At 46.2% G+C, this 19,713-nt stretch overlaps 1 protein-coding gene across 5 annotated transcripts in view; it reads left to right on the forward strand.

The window, feature by feature from the left end:
- The first annotated feature begins 1,153 nt into the window (after window positions 1–1,153).
- NCOA1 (nuclear receptor coactivator 1) overlaps window positions 1,154–19,713 on the forward strand; it is a 161,202-nt gene continuing 142,642 nt past the window's right edge. For 4 of the 5 annotated variants that reach the window (XM_079792378.1, XM_079792380.1, XM_079792381.1 and 1 more), the window contains exon 1: window positions 1,154–1,508. The gene's annotated coding sequence lies outside the window, so the exon portion shown is untranslated. Of the gene's footprint in view, window positions 1,509–1,752; window positions 2,038–19,713 lie in introns of those variants that run through there. The other variant, XM_079792379.1, reaches the window with a different exon arrangement.

Genomic DNA, 19,713 nt, shown 5'->3' on the forward strand with positions numbered 1-19,713 from the left:
CAGGCTTTTGACAAGAATCAATTGAATGAACATATAAATGGATGGATCTATGAATGTGGGGTGTGGGCTAAAGATGGTTCAATGTGAAGGACAGGAAGAGGAGGTTGATATAGGGTATGGCGGAATGGAGTACCTACAGGACAGGATTGGGTTTGGGAAGACAGCTAACTGGGAATAAGAGTGCAGGAAGGGATAGATGGATGCTTCACAGAGCTCTTCCGCAGCCACTGACTCACTCATCCTCAGCCCAGCCGGAGAGAGACGGGCATTCCACCGCCAGCCTTTGGAAAGAGGGATGCTTTCCAGATAAAGCCATCACGGCTCGGAAAGCCTGCTCAGCAGCTGTTTGATTCCTCTGGTGACAAGAAACACTCTGCTTTTGGAAGTAGCAACTTCCATTATGGAGTCTCTTTTTTTTTTTTTTTTTTTTGAGCCAGTTGAAAAGAAGAAAGGTGCAGGCCCCCTTGAGGGGAAAGTTCTGTCAATGCTAGACGTTTGGGGTAATGCACAGACTTGCAGAGCCCGGCGGGTCGGTCAGAGCTTTTAATCTGCAAAACGAGGTGGGCTGGCGATCGCTTTCCCCGGGTCCAACCGCCCGTGCAGTCATCCCGGCCACCACCTCCCAGTTTTGCAGAATACAAAACGAGGCCCGCGGGACGCGTCTCGCGCACGGTAACACAACCCATCAGCGCAGGGACAGGCCCCGCGCCGCCTGCTCCCGGCCTCGCGCCCTCCGCCACCTCCGGAAAGAGGAGCGCCGCGGAGGCTGCACGCCGGGCGGGCGGCCCGGCTGAGCGCGCCCCGGGGTCCGAGGCCGCTTCCCGGCCGCGGCGGGAGGGCCGCCCCGCGGGCGGGCAGGAGTCCCGGGGCCTCCTTTCCCACACTTCGCGAGGGCGCGGGCCGGGGCGGAGCGCGGCACCCTCCCGGGGCCGCCGCCGGCAGAGGGCGCGGGGCGGCTCCTCGCTCCGCTGCCCCGGCGAGTGGGCAGCGCGCGCCGTCGAAGCTCGCGGGCCCCGGGTCGCCGCGGCCCGGCCGGCCCGAGAGCGCCAGGGCAGCGCGGCGGGCGGGGCGCGGGGCGCGGGGCGCGGGCGGGGCGGGGCGGGGCGGGGCGCGGAGGAGGCGGGGCCGCGAGCGGGGGGCGGCGGCGGCGGCGGCGGAGGCGGAGGAGGAGAACATGGCGGCCGCGGAGAGCGGCTGAAATGCCTGTTCTTCAGGCCAGGCGAGCGGGAGTCTGACGCGGTTCGCCCGGCCCTCCCCTCCGACGGCTGGACCGCGGCCTCGGGCGCCTGGGCCTCTCTGCTCCCCGCGGCTCCCTCGAGCGGAGCCCGCGCCGGGTCCGTTCTGCATCCCCTGCGGGGGGACCCCTGCTCCGGAGGAGGGGGCCCGAGAGCCGCGGCGGCGGCGGCGGGCTCCCGGGCCGAGGAGACGCGGAGGCCGCGGCGGTGCTGCCACGGTCGCGGGCGAGCGCGGCGCCCGTCAGCGCGGCCCAGAGGCGGCGGCGGCGGCAGGTGAGTGGCGGGCGGCGGGCGCCGAGCCTCCCGGTGGGTGCAGCTGTCACGAGCCGCGCGGCCGCCGAGGCCCTAGGGGGCGGGGAGCAGCTGGCGCCCCTCCGCCCCCTGCTCTGCTCTCTCCCCGTGCCGCCCCCCTCCCACTCTCCCCGGTTCCTCCCGGCCTCGCGCGCGGCCGGAGGGGGCGGAGGTCGCAGCTGTCACGGCACCAGCCGGGGGCTGCGCCGCGAGGGGGGCACCGCGGCGGCGGCGGCGGCGGCGGCCACTTGGCGGCCCCTGCCCGGTTGCCCTAGTTTCGCGCGGACCGGCGAGCATCCGCGGGTGCGCCAGGCTCGCGGCCCCGGCCCGGCCCGGCGTGGGGAGCGGCGCCCCGAGCCCGCCGTGCTCCCCGCCGCCGAGAGGGGGAGCCGGAAGTCGGCGCGGGCGCCCCTCGGCCCCGGCGAGCGCGGTGACCTTGGCCGGCGGGTTACCCTCTCGGAGGCTCGCCTGCGCGGACTGCGAAATGGGGATGACCGCGGCGTGCCTCGCCGTAAGCGCAGCCCTTCGACGGCGCTCCGGGGGTCCCCCCGGCGCGCTGGCTTTCTCCTTCTCGCGACGAGGGGTTTCGGGGGGCAGGAATGGGGTGCATAAGTGAGATTTCAGAGGGTTGGGTCCCCTTCCCGGGATTCTGCGGAAAGGACCGGGGAAGGGGCGCACGCGGGCTGCCGGTTGGGAGAGGTGGGACGGTGAATGGTCCGCGGCAGAGCTCGAGCCCTTTGCCTGGTCTCCTGGAAGAGCAATGTTGAGACCGGACCCCGGGGCCCCTGGTCCTGACTGCCCAGCGATGGTTTTGTTACCCCCTTGTTTTTATTTCTGTACGTGCTTGTTTTAAAGCTGCCCGGGCTGACGGTGTTAGAGGCAGACGGGGGGTGTTTGACCATCAGCCTGTGTGTGTGTGAGACAAGGACAGTCCATGGAGCCACCCGTGGCCGCGGAGTTTGGTGGGGAAGCAAACTTTTAAGCCGAAGGATCTTTCCGCCTTTCCCGCTTGGCTTCCCTTGGCGATAGAGGCCTTGAAGGAGGCAGGTGTCCTTGTGGAGAAGGTGACTTTTGCCTCTTTTCTTTGGAGAGGGTGCATTTTTACAGTTGAGGAGGATGATGGGTGCATTTTTACAGTTGAAGGGTTCTTGCCCCAGCACCCTCTGTAGATAGCTGTCCAGAGATAGCTCTGTGGGGTGATCTGTGAGGGCTGGGACTTACCCTTCAGCGATGAAGAAATCAAGTGTCCGTGGGAAACAGGGCTGTGGGGGGGGGGGGGGGGGGGCTGAGATTATAGTGGACTGTTGAAAGGATGGGTTTCAAGGGTTAAATTTGTTTGAGGTGTGTCTCCTCTTCTGGAATTGGTTGGAGGTTAGTATTAAAAAAAAAAAAAAAAAAAAAAGTTGGCCAAAGGGGCCTCTCGGCTTATTTCACAGAAGCTGTGATGTAGTAGGAAGGGGGTCAGATTTCCTCACGTTGAGAATAATGTGAGAAGAGAGTATTTGCTTGGGTCTTTTGGCTCTTCGACTAGGAAAAGTTTTGGGTTAAAGGTAGCCGTGGGGTGTGATTCAGCTTACTAGGGCATGGGCATTCCTTGAGCTGTTGGTTATAAGCTAAACACAATTGGAAGGGTGTCTATTTTATCTCCTGGGCTTGGTGGAGAGGTCTAATTTGGTTTTATGGAACTAGTGTCTGAAATGTTTTCCCTCCATTTCTTGTTCAGACTGTATATGCTTTGGGAACAGTGGATCAAAAAAGGGGGCCTGGCTAGGGAATATATGGTTTGGAGAGAAAAATGCAGGGGTGTTGCTTATAAGAACAGGTGTCTGGTTTGATTTTTGGAGACATCTTGCACTGCTGTTTTATTACATTTATGTAACACACAATGAAGTATAATTTTTAAGGCGTAAAACTTGAATTTTGCATAGTGTATAGTTAATCTCTGCCTGATTTCTTTCTGAGAAAATCTGTAGGATTGTGTCTATTTAAATTGCTTTTTGTGTGGCTTAAGCTAAGGGCGTGTTTTAGATCTGCATTTTTGGGTAAGTGGTTTTATTGAGGGAAAGAAAAAAAAAAAAGAAAAGTGCCTGATGGAACTAATGGTGATTGTTCCACTTAAACTGGGATTATATAGACAATGCATTTTCCTCCCTCTTTCTGCCAACATTTGTTTTTCTTTCTCCCTCAATTCCAGGGTTTCGTTTCTAGAAATCTGGGCTGCAAACAGAAGCAGCAGTTTGTATAATCCCAAGCATTTGCTTATGCCAGGAAGCTGTAAGGGTAGCACGAAGTGGGTGTGATATAACGATACTGCTACTACTCAAGACATTTAACTGTAGAGGGAGTCTAGGGTCACATTTTAATTTTTGTTGAATTTCTTGTTTTCTGTGTGTGTGTTAACCTTCTGGTGGGCAGAGGATTGGGTTGCTGTGGTGCTGACTGGTATATATTGTGAAAGCATTGGCAAAATCTCATGCTTTCGCACTATAGGGCAGGGTGGTAAACAAGCCTCAGTCACTTAAAGATGTGTCGAGGATGGAATGTTCTCTGCATGTACTCACTCCTGGTCCTGCTAATCCAGCGATCGGCCTGTACCAGGACTAAATGTAGAGTAAGCGATGAGGGTGGTGCAGAGGTGCCGAAAGGTGGAGTGGAGAAGAGAGGGTTTGGATGATGTTTGAAAAATCTTTTCTCTTCGTGCTGCACATCAGAATATGACTTATCACTGATTTTTAAAGAACACGTTAGCCCTCCCTTCTCTGTTTCCATCAGTTTCACTTATTCTCTCTAGAGAGAGATTACCTGTATTCCTTACTTTATGTTGTCTTTTTTGCCTCATTCTCTAAGGGCCCCACCTTGTTTGAATATGTTGCATACCTTATGGAGTGGGTTGGCTTTAAACTATATGGCCTAATGCAGCCCTCATATGGAGGCAAGAATGGGAGGTCAGTAAAACTACACCCCACTGGAGAGAGTCCCCTAAGTGATGGGGTGCAGGAGATCCTCAGGATGCTCATTATTGTCTTGGCAGGGATTGTTGCCTTCTTCATAGGATCATCACGGGAATTCTCAGAGGGCCATCCACTGCTTTCATGGCAGAGGTCCAAACACAGGTGGTAGGCTCGCTCCTGTTTTGCATTCTGGGTGCAGAGGAGCGTGTGGGATTGGGTTAAAAATACATGTATTTCCGAGCACTATCTCCATTCTGTCTGCAGAACTAGACACATTTCTCCCCACCTGTACAACTTCACTCCCTGTTTGGACAGACTAGAGTGTAGGGAGGGGCTTGTTTATTTCTTATTTTCCAGGTTAACCAGTAGCTCAGCCCTTGGTCACTGGTCACTGCGGAGGGGCCTCGTGGTCTCTGACCTTTCTTCTTACCGTTGGAGATGAGGTCTAGTCACTTCACGCCTTCCCTTTTCTCTTCCTTATATTTTAGTTCGACTTTGTGACTTTCTCTCAACGTACGGTGGACAGAGGATTGGGTTGCTGTGGTGCTGACTGGTATATATTGTGAGAGCATTGGCATAGGGTCAGAGGTCATAGAAAGGCCTAGTGGCATCCGGGTAACATGCTTGGCTGCTTAATTTAAGAAGGAGGTGCAGGTTTCTTCCCCATTAGTTCTGGACATTGTTTTGTGGGTGCACAGTCTTTGGATTAATGCAGAGTATAGAATGATTGCTTTCTATTTCTGCAGGATACATGATTGAACAAGAGAAATTATTACAAAACACTGACACCAGCATGTAAGTCCAATTCTAGAACTGCAAATAGAGTGGGCTGTTGTATCCATGCTTCCTCCTCCGTACCCCCATCTGCAACAGTATTTTTGAGGCTTCTTGGAGTGACAGGCTTGTAGAAAAGCTTAGTGTAGTTTTCATATTTCAAAGATAAATAGCTTATGTCAAACCAGAAGCTATAGTCACTTAAGGAGCACGTGGAGGACTTGACATTAATCAGTCTAGTGATCCTCATTTCTAGATATACTACTTGGATCTAATTACTCCCTATGGATTTATTTCATTGTGGAGAGTGGGGGAAGCTGGGCTTTACTGAGAAGTCTTGAACCTGACCATTGGGAACAGACAGACCAAACTGCTAACCATAGGTGCAAGCACAGAGGTGAAGTACACCTATTCACAGGACCGGAGTGTAGTAACACTGTATTATCCTGTGTTTCCAGAGGGATAGTTCGTTTTTGCTCCTCTGGCTTGTGATTTGAGGCAATTTTTAAGCTTCTTTTGGAAATGGAGGTTGACTTTAGACTGGGAATGGTGTCCTAACCTTCCAGATACGTATATCTGGAAGATATATCCTTGGGCTAGTTATTTAACCACACTAAACCTCAGAGCTTCATACTTAAAATTGGAATAATGCACTGACCCTCACATTGTGTGATCTTTAATCTAAATAACGAGATATGTCTAGCATAATGATTGGGTCACATTAAGACTTTAATAATGTGCCGAGACCGGTTTGGCTCAGTGGATAGAGCGTCGGCCTGCGGACTCAAGGGTCCCAGGTTCGATTCCGGTCAAGGGCATGTACCTTGGTTGCGGGCACATCCCCAGTGGGGGGTGTGCAAGAGGCAGCTGATCGATGTTTCTCTCTCATCAATGTTTCTAACTCTCTATCCCTCTCTCTTCCTCTCTGTAAAAAATCAATAAAATATATTTAAAAAAAATAAAAAAAAGACTTTAATAATGTTTTCTTACATTTCCATACCCTAAACCCAACACAGAATTCTCTGATCCCTTCCTTTGCAGTTTCTTGGATTTCCCCTGTTGTTTCTGGTTCTGTAATCTGGTACTCATGTCATCAACTCTGTGGGCCTGAGAGGTTTTATTTATTCATTAAATGAGCATATTGGTCTGACTTCACATTTCTTCTCCTGCTAAAATTCTGTGATTTGTAGGTTTATAGCTGTTTGCCTGCATAACATCTAGAGTAAAGGGGCTTCAGTGGGAATATAGGACAGCCTCCTTAATATTATAGATGAGAAGACTGCAGCCAGGCATATACCAATATAGTCATTTTCTCGGGTCGTGTAAGTATTGGCATTACTTGGGCCAGAGCCCCAGGTACTTGGCGTCTAGGCTTCTTTGTGGGAGTTACTTCTTGTGTTTGAAAGAGATTCCAAAGACATTTTACATTTTAAGAATTCTAGTAAATTTTGAGTAATGCATAAGCTAGGAGGAAGGGGGTGTTTTTATTTTTTTGGCCAAAAATTGACTGTCAAATGTCGTAATAAGGAATTAATCAGAGCTGCTCTCTCAAAAACGACACAAGTGCCTGGAGAGAAATGTCTGCTTTTCTTGTATGGCCCTCGTTCAGAGTCAGCAAATACTTCCTGAGTGATGCCTTCGAGACACACTGTAGTTAGGTACCGTGCTTGCTCTGCACATTACATCTTACAAACAAGAAAGCAGGGCTCAGGGAGGTTCAGTGAGGGTGTAAGATTGCACAGCTTGTTAGGTATTCAGGATGACACTTGAGTCCAGGTCTTCTGACCTGAAATCACAAGCATACCTTTACCTTGGCTTCTCTCCAAGCATGTTGGCCGTACTTGGCCACATGGTAGCCCTCTTGCCCCTTCTGGACCCTCTTTCTGTTCTGTAGTAGTGCCGTGAGGACTCCTGCCACCTCATTGCTTTCTGGTGACCCAGGAGCCATCTGTACCAGTTACTTAACGAAAACGTCTCTTTAAGATTTCCTGCTGTCGCCCTAACCGGCTTGGCTCAGTGGATAGAGCATCGGCCTTCGGACTCAAGGGTCCCAGGTTCGATTCCGGTCAAGGGCATTCTGGTTGCAGGCACATCCCCAGTAGGGAGTGTGCAGGGGGCAGCTGATTGGTGTTTCTCTCTCATCAATGTTTCTACCTCTCTCTCCCTCTCCCTTCCTCTCTGTAAAAAATCAATAAAATGTTTAAAAAAAAAAAAGATTTCCTGCTGTCTCTTATCTCACCTTTGTACTTTCGTAGTGTTGATTCTTTGGTGCTTCTGTCTAGGTAAGCTTATCTTTGAATGGTTGGTTTTGGATTCTTAGCAATAAAATACTGCCTCTCAAGTTTTGTTAGTAAATAACTAAAGCGTAAGGTTTTTCTTTTGGTTTGTTTGTTCGTTTGTTTTTCCACATGGAATAAATTGCTTGGTCATTCTCTGTATTTTGAATGGTTAATCCTGATCGTATATTTTTAGTTTGCCTGTATGGTTAAAATATTTACATATTTTTATTATCAAGCAGAGATTCGATTATTTAACAGTAGAAGATATTCTATTGTGAATGTATGTGTGTGTACATAAAGATAACCCACCACATTTGACCAGATAGTTGAAGGTTGAAATGTCCTTGCTTTTTGAAGGCACCTGTAGGTGTAATACTGGTGTTACTTTGGTGAGTTTGGAGGAAACAAGGGAAAAGTTATTTGTTCTGTGAAGTCTTAAGTTGTACCTCCCCTCCACTCCAGATGGTACTGGAAGTCTGTAATTGAATTTATAAGTAGTCACTCAATCATTCATTCAAGACTTAGTTATAAGAGTACTTACTTTGTGCAAGGCGCTGTGTTGTTAAAAGATAGGGAAGTTAAATGATAAGATATAGATCCCATTCTTAAGGAGATTATGACCTAGGAGAGGCGATAAGATACACAAATACCTATAATACTAATTGAATGTGATGAGTGCTATGAGAGAGGGACTGAAATAGTACTTTGAGGATTCAGGAAAGGAAGCGATTATTTTTCTTTGAGAGAGATCAGGGCAAGTTTTATGGAGGGCTTGGTGGTGGACAAGATCACTGAAGGCAGGGGATGATTTCTTATGAGTGAGGGTGATGCGAGTAGTCTATTCAGGAAGATTAAATAGTAAAGATGAAAGGACAGGAAAGCTTGGAGTTATTTAGGAAGTATGAAGGGGGAAAGTGAAGGAGTGTGCTACCTGCTGAAGTGGGGAAAAGGAGGGATCCAGACATTCTAGGTGCAGTAGCAAGACACTGAGGGATTTTAATGGAGGGAAGTGGTGGGACACAGCGAAGGATGTATATCTGATGAAAAAGAAACATCTGTTTTCCAAATTTATGTGGCTCTTTTTTTGACAGTTTTTAAACCCCCAATTTTATACCTTCATAGTGTTTGAAATGATTCCTTATTGTAAGGCTTACACACAGTGGGAACTTACTCATTTTTATGTATATTTGAGAACAGACTATGTTGTTTTTTAAATTGATTTTAGAGAGAAAGGAAGGGAGAGACAGAGAAACATCAATTTCTTGTCCTTATTTATGCATTCAGTGGTTGATTCTTTTATGTACCCTGACCAGGGACTGAACCCCCAACCCTGGTGCATCTCGATGAAGTTCCAACTGAGTTACCCGGCCAGAGCATATGTGTTTGTTTTTTATAGACATTAGTACAAATTATTTTTTACTGGCTTATCCATCCCCCCTCCCCCAGTATCTGTCTTTTTAAACGATGTATTATCATTTGACATTTTTATTTATTTTTATTTTTTAAACATATATTTTATTGATTTTTTTTTTTTTTTACAGAGAGGAAGGGAGCGGGATAGAGAGTCAGAAACATCGATGAGAGAGAAACATCGATCAGCTGCCTCCTGCACTCTCCCCACTGGGTATGTGCCCGCAACCAAGGTATATGCCCTTGACCGGAATCGAACCCCGGGACCCTTGAGTCTGCAGGCCGACGCTCTATCCACTGAGCCAAACCGGTTAGGGCTATCATTTGGCATTTTTAATAAGATGCTGTGGACTTATTGTTTAAGTGTAAGAATGTATCTTTGAATAGACATATCTCACTGTCTATCTTTTGGTCATGCAAGTTGAAAGCCCCTGGCTCTCAATAGAGTTCATGATTTATTTTACTGATTTATTTATGCCGTGCCACGTTCCAAAAAGGTCTTAAGGCAGAATTATCTCATGAAGAGTCTTGGACCTTGTTCCAACCCTACTCTTTGACTGAACCACTAGCCAGCGTTACTCTGCGGGAACAGTGTTGAAGACACTTGGTGTCACAGAAGGTGCTGCCGTTGTATCTTTTGCCAGTCTGGTAGTAATTCAGGGATGGATACAATATCCTTAGAGTACCGGTAAGGGTAACGCTTCTAAATTTTGATGGCCTGCAAGGCACTGATAGAGAGCTCTGACCCTTGGGAGCCCAGGCCCGTTTAGAGCAGTGGTCTCTACAGTAGGGTTTGCATAAAATTACCTGGGAAATTTGAGTTCTGCAAGGACATTACTTTTCAGTCAGTCTGTTGTGATGTTTTACAGTTTATAGGGGCATAGGTAATTGGATTTTTGGATTTATTATTTAAAAAAATAGACTCGTGCCAAAACCGGTTTGGCTCAGTGGATAGAGCGTCGGCCTGCGGACTGAGAGGTCCCGGGTTCAATTCCGGTCAAGGGCATGTGCATTGGTTGCGGGCACATCCCCGGTGGGGGGTGTGCAGGAGGCAGCTGGTCGATGTTTCTCTCTCATTGATGTTTCTGGCTCTCTATCCCTCTCCCTTCCTCTCCGTAAGAAATCAATTAAAAATATTTTTAAAAAATAAATTAAAAAAAAAAATAGACTCGTAACGTACTTTGTATAGCAGTCGGAGTTACCATGCAGATCTTTTGTATAATACTTTATAGAAGTTAACTGGTCATTTTCAGGCAGAGGGCTTAAGAATTGTCTAACTTAAAGATGACTAACTCATTTTCCTTCACAAAAACCCAAATGCTGACATTATCTGTGACAAGTGGCTGTGAGTCGTATGCTACCTAGCAGATGTTTTTGAAAAATAAACACACTTAATCTGTCTTTTTGGGATGATGGTAAATTCTTAACAGTGACTCAAAAAGTAACTACCTTTCAAAAAAACAAAATAAAATTCAGTGTTGCAAAAGAGGTTTTTTAAAATGGATATTTGGAATTGCACTCATTATTATTGTATTTAACTGCTGAAAATGATGGGTGTTAACTTTAAGAACATTTTTATATAAATATACTTGAACTTGGAAACACCATTTTCTAAGCTGTATAAAAATCTTGTAAAGGAAGAGTTTTAGCGGTTTTCAGCCCATTGGCTGACAATATAAAAAGCCAATAAATCCTGATTAGTAGTTATAACAACTGGTTGTCATTAGGAAATATGGCAGTGTACTAGTTGAATTTTAGTTAAAACCTTTGCATAATGGTGAATGGGATCGAAAATTGAATATCATGTTTCATTCATTGCAGCAAGTGATGCAATGCTTCCCTTTGGTTTTTCTTTTTCATCTTTGTACAGTCTGTTTTTTGGCTATGATAACCATTAAAATAAAATAGTTATTTATTATAAAAATGAACTGAATTTACAACCAGACTTTCAAGTTGCCTTATTACAAAACTAAAGGCCTGGTGTGCAAAATTTGTGCACGGGAGGGGATCCCTCAGCCCGGCCTTCCCCCTCTCCAATCTGGGACTCCTGGGGGGATGTCTGACTGCCTCTCGAAATCCGGGACTGCTGGCTCCTAACTGCTCACCTGCCTGCCTGCCTGATCGCCCCTAACCCCTCTGCCTGCCTGCCTGATCGCCCCTAACCCCTCTGCCTGCCTGCTTGATCGCCCCTAACCACCTCTGCCTACCTGCCTGATAGCCCATAACTGCTCCCCTGCTGGCCTGATCGCCCCTAACTGCCTCTGCCTCGCCCCACACCCGGGACCCAGGATGCCCTCCTCAGGCCAGTTGCAGGCATTGAAACCCGGGCTTCCCTCCCTCTGGCTGGCCGCAGGCACCCAGGACCTGGGCCGGCTTCTCCCGGGCCAGCCACAGCCACAGGGGACAGTGTGCGGGCAGCTTCACCCAGGCCGCAGCCCAGGTGCTCAGGACCGTGGGGTGGGCGGCTTATCCCTCTCCCAGGCCGCAGGCGCAGGCACTGGCGCCCGGGACCGCAGGGCGGGCGACTTGCCCCTCTCCCAGGCCGCAGCCTGGCTGGTCGCCATTCCTCTCTCGTGAGCTCATTTGTGCCTGGCTGGTCCCCATTCCTCTCCCCAGTGCTGAATGTCTGAGCAGTTCTGGCCTGAGGGTGTGACGACCATTTACATATTAGCTCTTTATTATATAGGATGTGAAAGGAAAATTTAAAAAATAACAAACCATATTCAATCACATTACTCTCAGTGAAAATGGTGCTATAAATATCCTAATATTTATTAGGAAGAGCACAAATTTGAGAAATCTGTGTCATCAATAAGTAAAAGAAATGTTTTAAAATTGTTTATTATAATAAATGTCATTCTTTAAAATGTTCATTTTTGTGTATGCTTTACAATGTACATAATTTATTTTTCTGGTGTGCAATTATGTATATAAATTATAAATAAATAAGGATACATGGCTTCTTTTAAACTGTGGGGTATATGATAAAAATGGTTATGACTTTTATATCAAGGTTCATAAGTAAGATCCCTTGGAGTTTATGGAGTAAGAGTCTCCATATAGGCTTTAGGGAATCTGTGAACACTCTGAAATTGTGTGCAAAATTTTGTGAATCTTTACATTTCTCTGGGGAGAGGGTCTGTAGCTTTTAGCAAGTTCCCAAAAGGGTCTATGACCCTCCCCAAAGGTTAAGAAACTATGCTGTTAAGAACGGACTGAGACCTCAATAACTCCATTCATCCAGTGTTACTTCTTGCCAAGTCTAATGGATATATCTGATGTAATTACTCAAGCCTGCAGTATGACTGGATTTGCAGTCTGTTTTTCCATTTTGTAATAGATGTGATTGCAATGCCTTTGGCCTTTAGAGATGTTTTAGTTCTATTTGTTACATAACTACCTGGCCATCATCACTTGGCTGCTTTTATATATAATTTCCCATTTCTCTCCCCCCAAACCCCAGGAAAAAAGAGTGAGTACAGAGATGGGAATGCATACATGTATAGAAGAAACCAGTATCAAGTCAAGTATAGGGAGACCTGCCGGGTAGGCAGGAATTACTAGTTTCTATGCTTTCAAATTCTTTCTAGTATCTGAATCTCAGCTTTCTAGAGTTCTTAGGGTCTGATTTGACATATGCTGAAAACACCTTTCAGGTTCTCTCTCTTAGATCCTTAGATTTGTCCCTCCCCCCGCCCCCCCCCCCCCCAATGTCATTGTTCTAATTTAGGCTTACGTTTCGGATAGTAACCAAAGTGGTCTCATTGGCTCCAGTGAGTTCCTTTTTCAGTCTGTCCTAAATTTTGTTTGGGGATGATTGTACTTTTTATTTTCATTGTGTTACTTTGCTTAAAAACCTTCCATGGCTCCTCATTACTGTCACGATAACGCTGTTCCTTAGCCGGCATTTAAAGCTTTCCAGGTTGTCTGACAACAACCTGCTTCTCATCTCACTTCTCACTCGTCTTCCCCAATAAGCTGTTCAAAATAAAATTGTCAGTTTACTGTCCCTTCCACATCCTTTGGACTTCTTGGTTTCCACCCCTTTATATATTCTTTTCCCTGGAATGTTCTGCTTATCCTAGCCTATTCCTCCTGAAATTCTGCCTGTCCTTTAAAGCAGCGGTCACCAACCTTTCGGGCCTCATGGACCACCAGCTGGTGACCGCTGCTTTAAAGTTCAGCTCAGATTCCACCTTGCTTTTTAAGTACTCAGACTATAAAATTTGAAAGTAATCTCTTCCTTCTATGAACTCTTAATTTTTATCTTCCTTATTATTCATTTGACAACTTATACTGCCTTATACTGTGTGTAATTTTTTGTTTTCACGTGTCCTATCTCCCAAATTATGGTATGAGAATGGCAGAAGGAGATCATGTTTTGTATTTTGTTCTTTGCAATGTCTTACACATAAGGAATTAAAATATTGTCACGTCATATTGATTAAATCACAGTGCTAATTATTAATTTAGAGAAATAGACCTTTTTTTGAATGTGTACCTGGAATACTCATACAAAATATCCAAGGATTCTCTTCACCGACCTCAGGGTTTTGAGAAATTTAATTGGAAATCAGATATTGTTCAAGAGAGAGAGGTAGTCCTACAGTGTAAGAAGTTGGCTGTTAAGGGCTGTGTTCAGGGCTGGGGGAACCTGGTGACTTAATGTTCTCCAGTAGAGCTCCCCCTGCCATGGATACAGAGAAACATGTGTTCCTTCCTCTCTCGGCTGTGCTAGAGATACAAACTCTTAATGTCATGAAGATTACTACACTTCTGTGTTAATTTTGCAACACCTTCTCTGTAAGACAAATTTTTACTGAATACTTGTGTTTGAATGGTAATATAGGGCACCATGAAGTTATTGTATCTTAGGGTTTCTGCCCTTTAAAGAGATTATAACTCCCGTAGAGAGTCTCATTTGCTTTAAATCATACACGAATTAAAAAATAATGTAAAAGATGTAATACGGGCTTATGTAACTAAAACTAGTATAGTTAGTTGCTAACTGAGATATGTGGAAACTCCTCTAGCATTTACTATTTTTACTAGTAGCATTCACTTGAAATTTATTTATCATGTGTCATTTCCCACCAACCATATTGTAAATTATAGAAGGTAGAGGCCATTTATTACACTAGTTACGTGCGAATACCATAGAGCTTTCATAGTACTTTACCCACAGTATCTATACAGTATATATAAAAACCTAAGCAACCGTTATGATGGAATGACTGGAACAACTGGTTGCTATGATGCGCACTGACCACCAGGGGGCAGATGCTCAATGCAGGAGCTGCCCCCTTGTGGTCAGTGCACTCCCACCGGGGGAGTGCTGCTCAGCCAGAAGCTGGGCTCATGGCTGGCGAGTGCAGCTGTGGCGGCAGCGGCAGGAGCAGCAGGCCAGGATGAGCGCAAGCGGAGCCGCACGGCACCCGGCCCCGGCTCAGGCTCCTCCCTGGCCGCCTGCCACTTGGCGCACTGCTACATCCCCGAGGGGTCCCGGATTGCGAGAGGGCACAAGCCAGGTGGAGGGATTACCCCCTTCCCCCCGCACGAATCCGTGCACCGGGCCTCTAGTACATACATAAGTATGTTACTGATCATGCCTTGGAGCCTAGCAAGGTGTGGGTAGGCGTCTGGAGGAAGTGGAATTTGAATTAGATTATAGTATTTGGAGTGATGCTTATAGCATAGGTCCGTGGAACTTGAAAAAAAGAGTTCTGTAGTTAAAATAATAAAGTATATTTGGTGCACTGTCCGGATCATAAAGCCTCCTTAGTTACTGTGCCTTGGGCTCTGAAGTAACCCATATCACTTCCGCTCATAACCAAAAGTAGTAACAGGGCACTGCTTAGGGGGTTAGGGAATGCTGGCTAGAACATGAATATTTGGTGAGCAGTAATTGCCTTTGCCTCACCAAAACAGAATTGCTTTCTTTAGAGAGATGGCTATCAGACTCAGTAGGCCCTACCTGGAATTATTGAAATAAAGAGGAATTGTTTTTGTGTGTCAGTCTAAATGGGATTTTTATTGCTAAATTTATTTGTGAAAAGAACTTATAGTGCTGAATGGTAGTGTTTGGAACAGTTAAAGGAGAAATTTTTACTAATGTCTCTAGGGGTAGTTATTATAAATGGTTTTAGTTTACATGGTTTTGGTACCATCTTTAGAGCAGAGATTTGAAAACCGGTAGAAAACTATTGGCTTCAGTAAAACTGATCCAGAGCTTTTCTACATACACTGTTTGGTTGGTAAGATTATGGGGTGAGGTAAGTGAGAGAGGGTATAAAGGGCTTTCAGATAGTATTGGAGACCTTTTGCTGTCTGAAGTTTTCATAAAATTGCTTCTTAATTCCCTGGAAGTCTTTTTCTCCTTCTCATCAACATACTATTAATTAAAATCTGTTTTCTCCATTTTTCATTTGTCTTTTAATGTTGGGTTTGATAAGGATTTTAGGTGATGGTTAAAATATTGGCCAATTATGCAGGACTATGAAGCCTAGATACTTATTAATACTAGAGGCCCGGTGCACGAATTCGTGCACGGGTGGGGTCTCTAGGCCTGTTTGGCCATCAGGGTTGATCTGTGGGGTGACCAGCGGGGCGATCGGGGCCCCCCTGCTGTCCCCCACCTTGGCTGGCCTGGTGCCACCTGCTTGCCGGCCCTTGCCCCTGCCACTGCGGCCGGTTGCCTTCCTCTATGGGGCTACCAGTGGGGCGATCAGGGGGCCCCTGCCTTGGCTGGCATGGGGCCTGTGGGCTGGGGGAAGCTCCTGAATTGAGCATCTTCCCCCTGGTGGTCAGTGCACATCATAGTGACCGGTTATTCTGCCAGTCGTTCCACCGGTGGTTCTGCTGTTCGGTCAGTTTGCATATTAGGCTTTTATTATATAGGACTGGAGGCCCAGCGCACAGCACTGGTGGGGTCCCTCGGCCTGGCCTAGGGGATCAGGCCAAAACCAGCTCTCCAACATCCCCTGAGGGGTCCCAGATTACGAGGGGGAGGTTCTCAGGTGATGCACCCTGGAGTCAGGCTCCCTCCTCTCGGGTTCCGGGTGCGTCACCCTAGAACTGCAGCTGCCAAGTCACTGCAGCTCAGCAGCTTCTGTGTTGAGCATCTGCCCTCTGGTGGTCAGTGCATGGTCAGAGCGTCTTTCCCCTGGTGGTCATTGTGTGACATAGCTACCAGTCAGATGGTTGGACGGTCGCTTAGGCTTCCTATATAATAAAAGCCTAATATTATAAGTGTCCAGTCATCTGGTCAGCCGTTCAACCAATCAAAGTATAATATGCTAATGATGTTATAAGGCCGCTCAACCGCTCACTATGATGTGCACTGACCACCAGGGGGCAGACAGTTAATTGGTCGACAAGTCGCTATGACGTGCACTGACCACCAGGGGACAAACACTTCAACTGGTAGGTTAGCTTGCTGCTGGGGTCCGGCTGATCGGGACTGAGCAAGACTGGCTGGACACACCCCGGAGCCCTCCCACAGTTCCTCCCCAGCTGGCCAACCTCCCGCGTCCCTCCCTGACCCCGATTGTGCACTAGTGGGGTCCCTCAGCCTGGCCTGCGCCCTCCCACAATCCGGAACCCCTCAGGGGATGTCGGAGAGCTAGTTTCAGCCCGATCCCGCAGGCCAGGCCAAGGGACCCCACTGGTGCATGAATTCATGCACCGGGCCTCTAATCCTATCTAATAAAAGAGTAATATGCAAATTGACCATCACTCCAACACACAAGATGGCTGCCCCCATGTGGACACAAGATGGCCACCACAAGATGGCCAGCAGGGGAGGGCAGTTGGGAGGGACCAGGCCTGCAAGGGAGGGAAGTTTGGGGCAATCAAGCCTGCTGGGGAGGGCAGTTAGGGGTGACCAGGCCTGCAGGGGAGGGTAGTTAGGGGCAAACAGGCTGTCAGGGGAGTAGTTAGGCATCAATCAGGCTGGCAGGGGAGTGGTTAGGGGGTGATCAGGCTGGCATGCAGAAGCGGTTAGTGGCAATCAGGAAGGCAGACAGGCGAGCAGTTGGGAGCCAGCAGTCCTGGATTGTGAGAGGGATGTCCGACTGCCCGTTTAGGCCCGATCCTAGTAGGATCGGGCCTAAACGGGCAGTCGGATATCCCTCAAGGGGTCCCAGATTGGAGAGGGTGCAGGCTGGGCTGAGGGACACACACCCCCATGCACGAATTTCGTGCACTGGGCCTCTAGTTTATATATATAGATGAGGTCTATTCTCCCCACTCCCCAGCTTTATTTCTGAACTTTTTAGACCTTAGGCTTTCTTATTGACTGCATTCCAACAATTTCTCCTTTTAAAATTAAAAAATAAATCATGCATATCATACATGACTATATTCTAATTAAAAATTCGAAGGAATGGAAGTATATAGAGTTAAAAGGAGAAAATCTCTATAGTGAATTATATGATAAGCTATTAATTTTAGCTGTCTAGTATCCCTTCCCCCATTTTCTGGTCACAGTATTCTCCCCCTTGGCCAAGGGATGGTCATATGACCTAGGTTTGGCCTGTCATAATTCTCTATTCCTTTGGTCATGGTCATTGCTGCAGGGTGGCCATATGACCAAAACAGGTTCAAATCTGTTCCTTGAGATTGAAAAATTGATCTTGCATGAGGGACAGGCTCTTTCCATTGTTGTAATTTGCAATTCCCTCACTATTTATAAAGTTGAACATCTTATCAGATGTTTATTGTATATTAGATTTTCCTTCTTGAGGCTCTGTTATTCATATTTGTTCACTTTCCTTGTGTGATTCTTGACTTTTTCATTGCTTCCTAGCCATATGAAATAGTTGTATTTACATGATGTAGTGGTATTATGATGTCGTATTTAAACTAAGTAGGAATGGCCTTGGTTATTTCAGACAGAAAGACAAAAAGTGAGATACTACTCCAAACTCAAGACTCACTACACACATACACACACACATACACACACACACACACACACACACTGTCCCAAAAATAGTGTATGCACTTTAACAGCTGATTGCTCCATTTTGAAAATGCAATGTATTTTAATAAACACTGCCTTTATAATTATTCAAAGTGTGTATATACATTTTGTGTACACACACACACACACACACATATCCTATATAATAAAAGCCCAATATGCTAAGTGTCTGGTTGTCTGTTCAACCAATCAAAGCGTAATTGCTAATGATATGCTAAGGGTGAATTTGTACACCGGGCCTCTAGTATATATATATGTGTGTGTGTGTATGTGTGTATAATATATATATTTAGTTGGTTTATCTTCTATAATAATAAAAGCATAATATGCTAATTAGACCAGACAGCCGGATGACCTTCCGGACGACCTTCCAGACGAAGCTGGGGCTGCAATGGGCCGAGGCAGCTGGGGCTGTGAGGGCTGAGCCCCTTGCATGAATTTCGTGCATCGGGCCTCTAGTATATAGTAACTTACATAGCTGCCCAATTCATTGAGTTAACTTAGGGATACATGACTCAATTGGATGCTCTATGGATGCCTAATTGAGATAATTTTATGGCTGAGATAAATATTGGGAAACTCATGTTTTGAGAATTTTCCAGGTCAAAATCATTGTGATTATATTGAATGGTATAGAACTTTGGGACTCAATTGGAAGTTTATTCATTGGTACAGAATCAGAAGCTCTTTCTGTGGAAAATTTTGGCCCTATAAGAAAATATTTTTTTTGGCTCACCTCCATGGAGAAGTGGGTTGGCTGCATACTTAGACATCTTTAGTGGTTAGGTTCCTTAATTTTCATAAGGGAATATTAGCCTTATTCTGCACTTGATTGACTGTGAAATATGTAGTCTACCTATAATCAATATAGAAGAGCTTCATTCTAGCAAGTATGTATCCACTTACTTTGCTGCCCAATTCTTATTATAAAGGTAGTAATCAGAAATAATACTCTTTGAGAATTGCTTAAATAAACACATTTAATACATCCTCTAGAAACAAAGTTTTTACTTGGATCAAGCCAGAATACCAGAGAGCTATGTATATTCATTGCATTGTTTTAGACTGGGGAAAAATTACTTTTACAGAATTGTTATTTGGTGTAATGCAATCAGCCTTTATTGAGGGCCATTAAAACAAACAGCTTTATAAAATTTAGTACTTCTCTTATTGTGGAATTCTTGTGAGGATATTAATCTCCTTTATCTCAGTGCCCTATTGATGCTGTTGTTACTATTGTTATTGTTAGCAGCTGATCTGCAGGACTAAGACTGAACAAAAAATGAGCTAATAGTTCATGGACAGATATGCTTTTAGCTGAAGGCAAATGCTTTTGCCTGAAGAGAGACGTCATTATGGATTAGGGGTTATGTAATGGTGAGGAGTGTGGGCTCTGGAGCCAGATTTCCTGGGCTTGAATCCTGGTTCTGCTACTTCCTAGTTGTGTGTTACTTAACCTCTTGGTGCCTCAGTTTTCTCATCTATAAAATGGGAATGATAATGACCCTACCTCCTCAAGGTTGTTGGGAGAACTTTGTGAATTTAAACATATAGAATTCTTGGCCTAGGACAAGTGCGATGAAAATAAACTGCTGTTGTCCCCCCCCCCCCCCCCATTTAAAAAAATTGTAGTAAGATACACATAACATAAAATTTACCATCTTGACTATTTTTAAGGGTACAGTTCAAACTGCTTCTGTTTTTATCACCATTATTATTAGAACCCATGTAGCAATTTTTTCCCCAGGTCTTGGTACCAGGAAAAGCCGTGTTTCCTTTGACCAGCTGGT

The sequence above is a fragment of the Cnephaeus nilssonii genome (genome assembly GCF_951640355.1).
Source record: "Cnephaeus nilssonii genome assembly, chromosome: 15".
Classification (NCBI taxonomy): Eukaryota; Metazoa; Chordata; class Mammalia; order Chiroptera; family Vespertilionidae; genus Cnephaeus; species Cnephaeus nilssonii.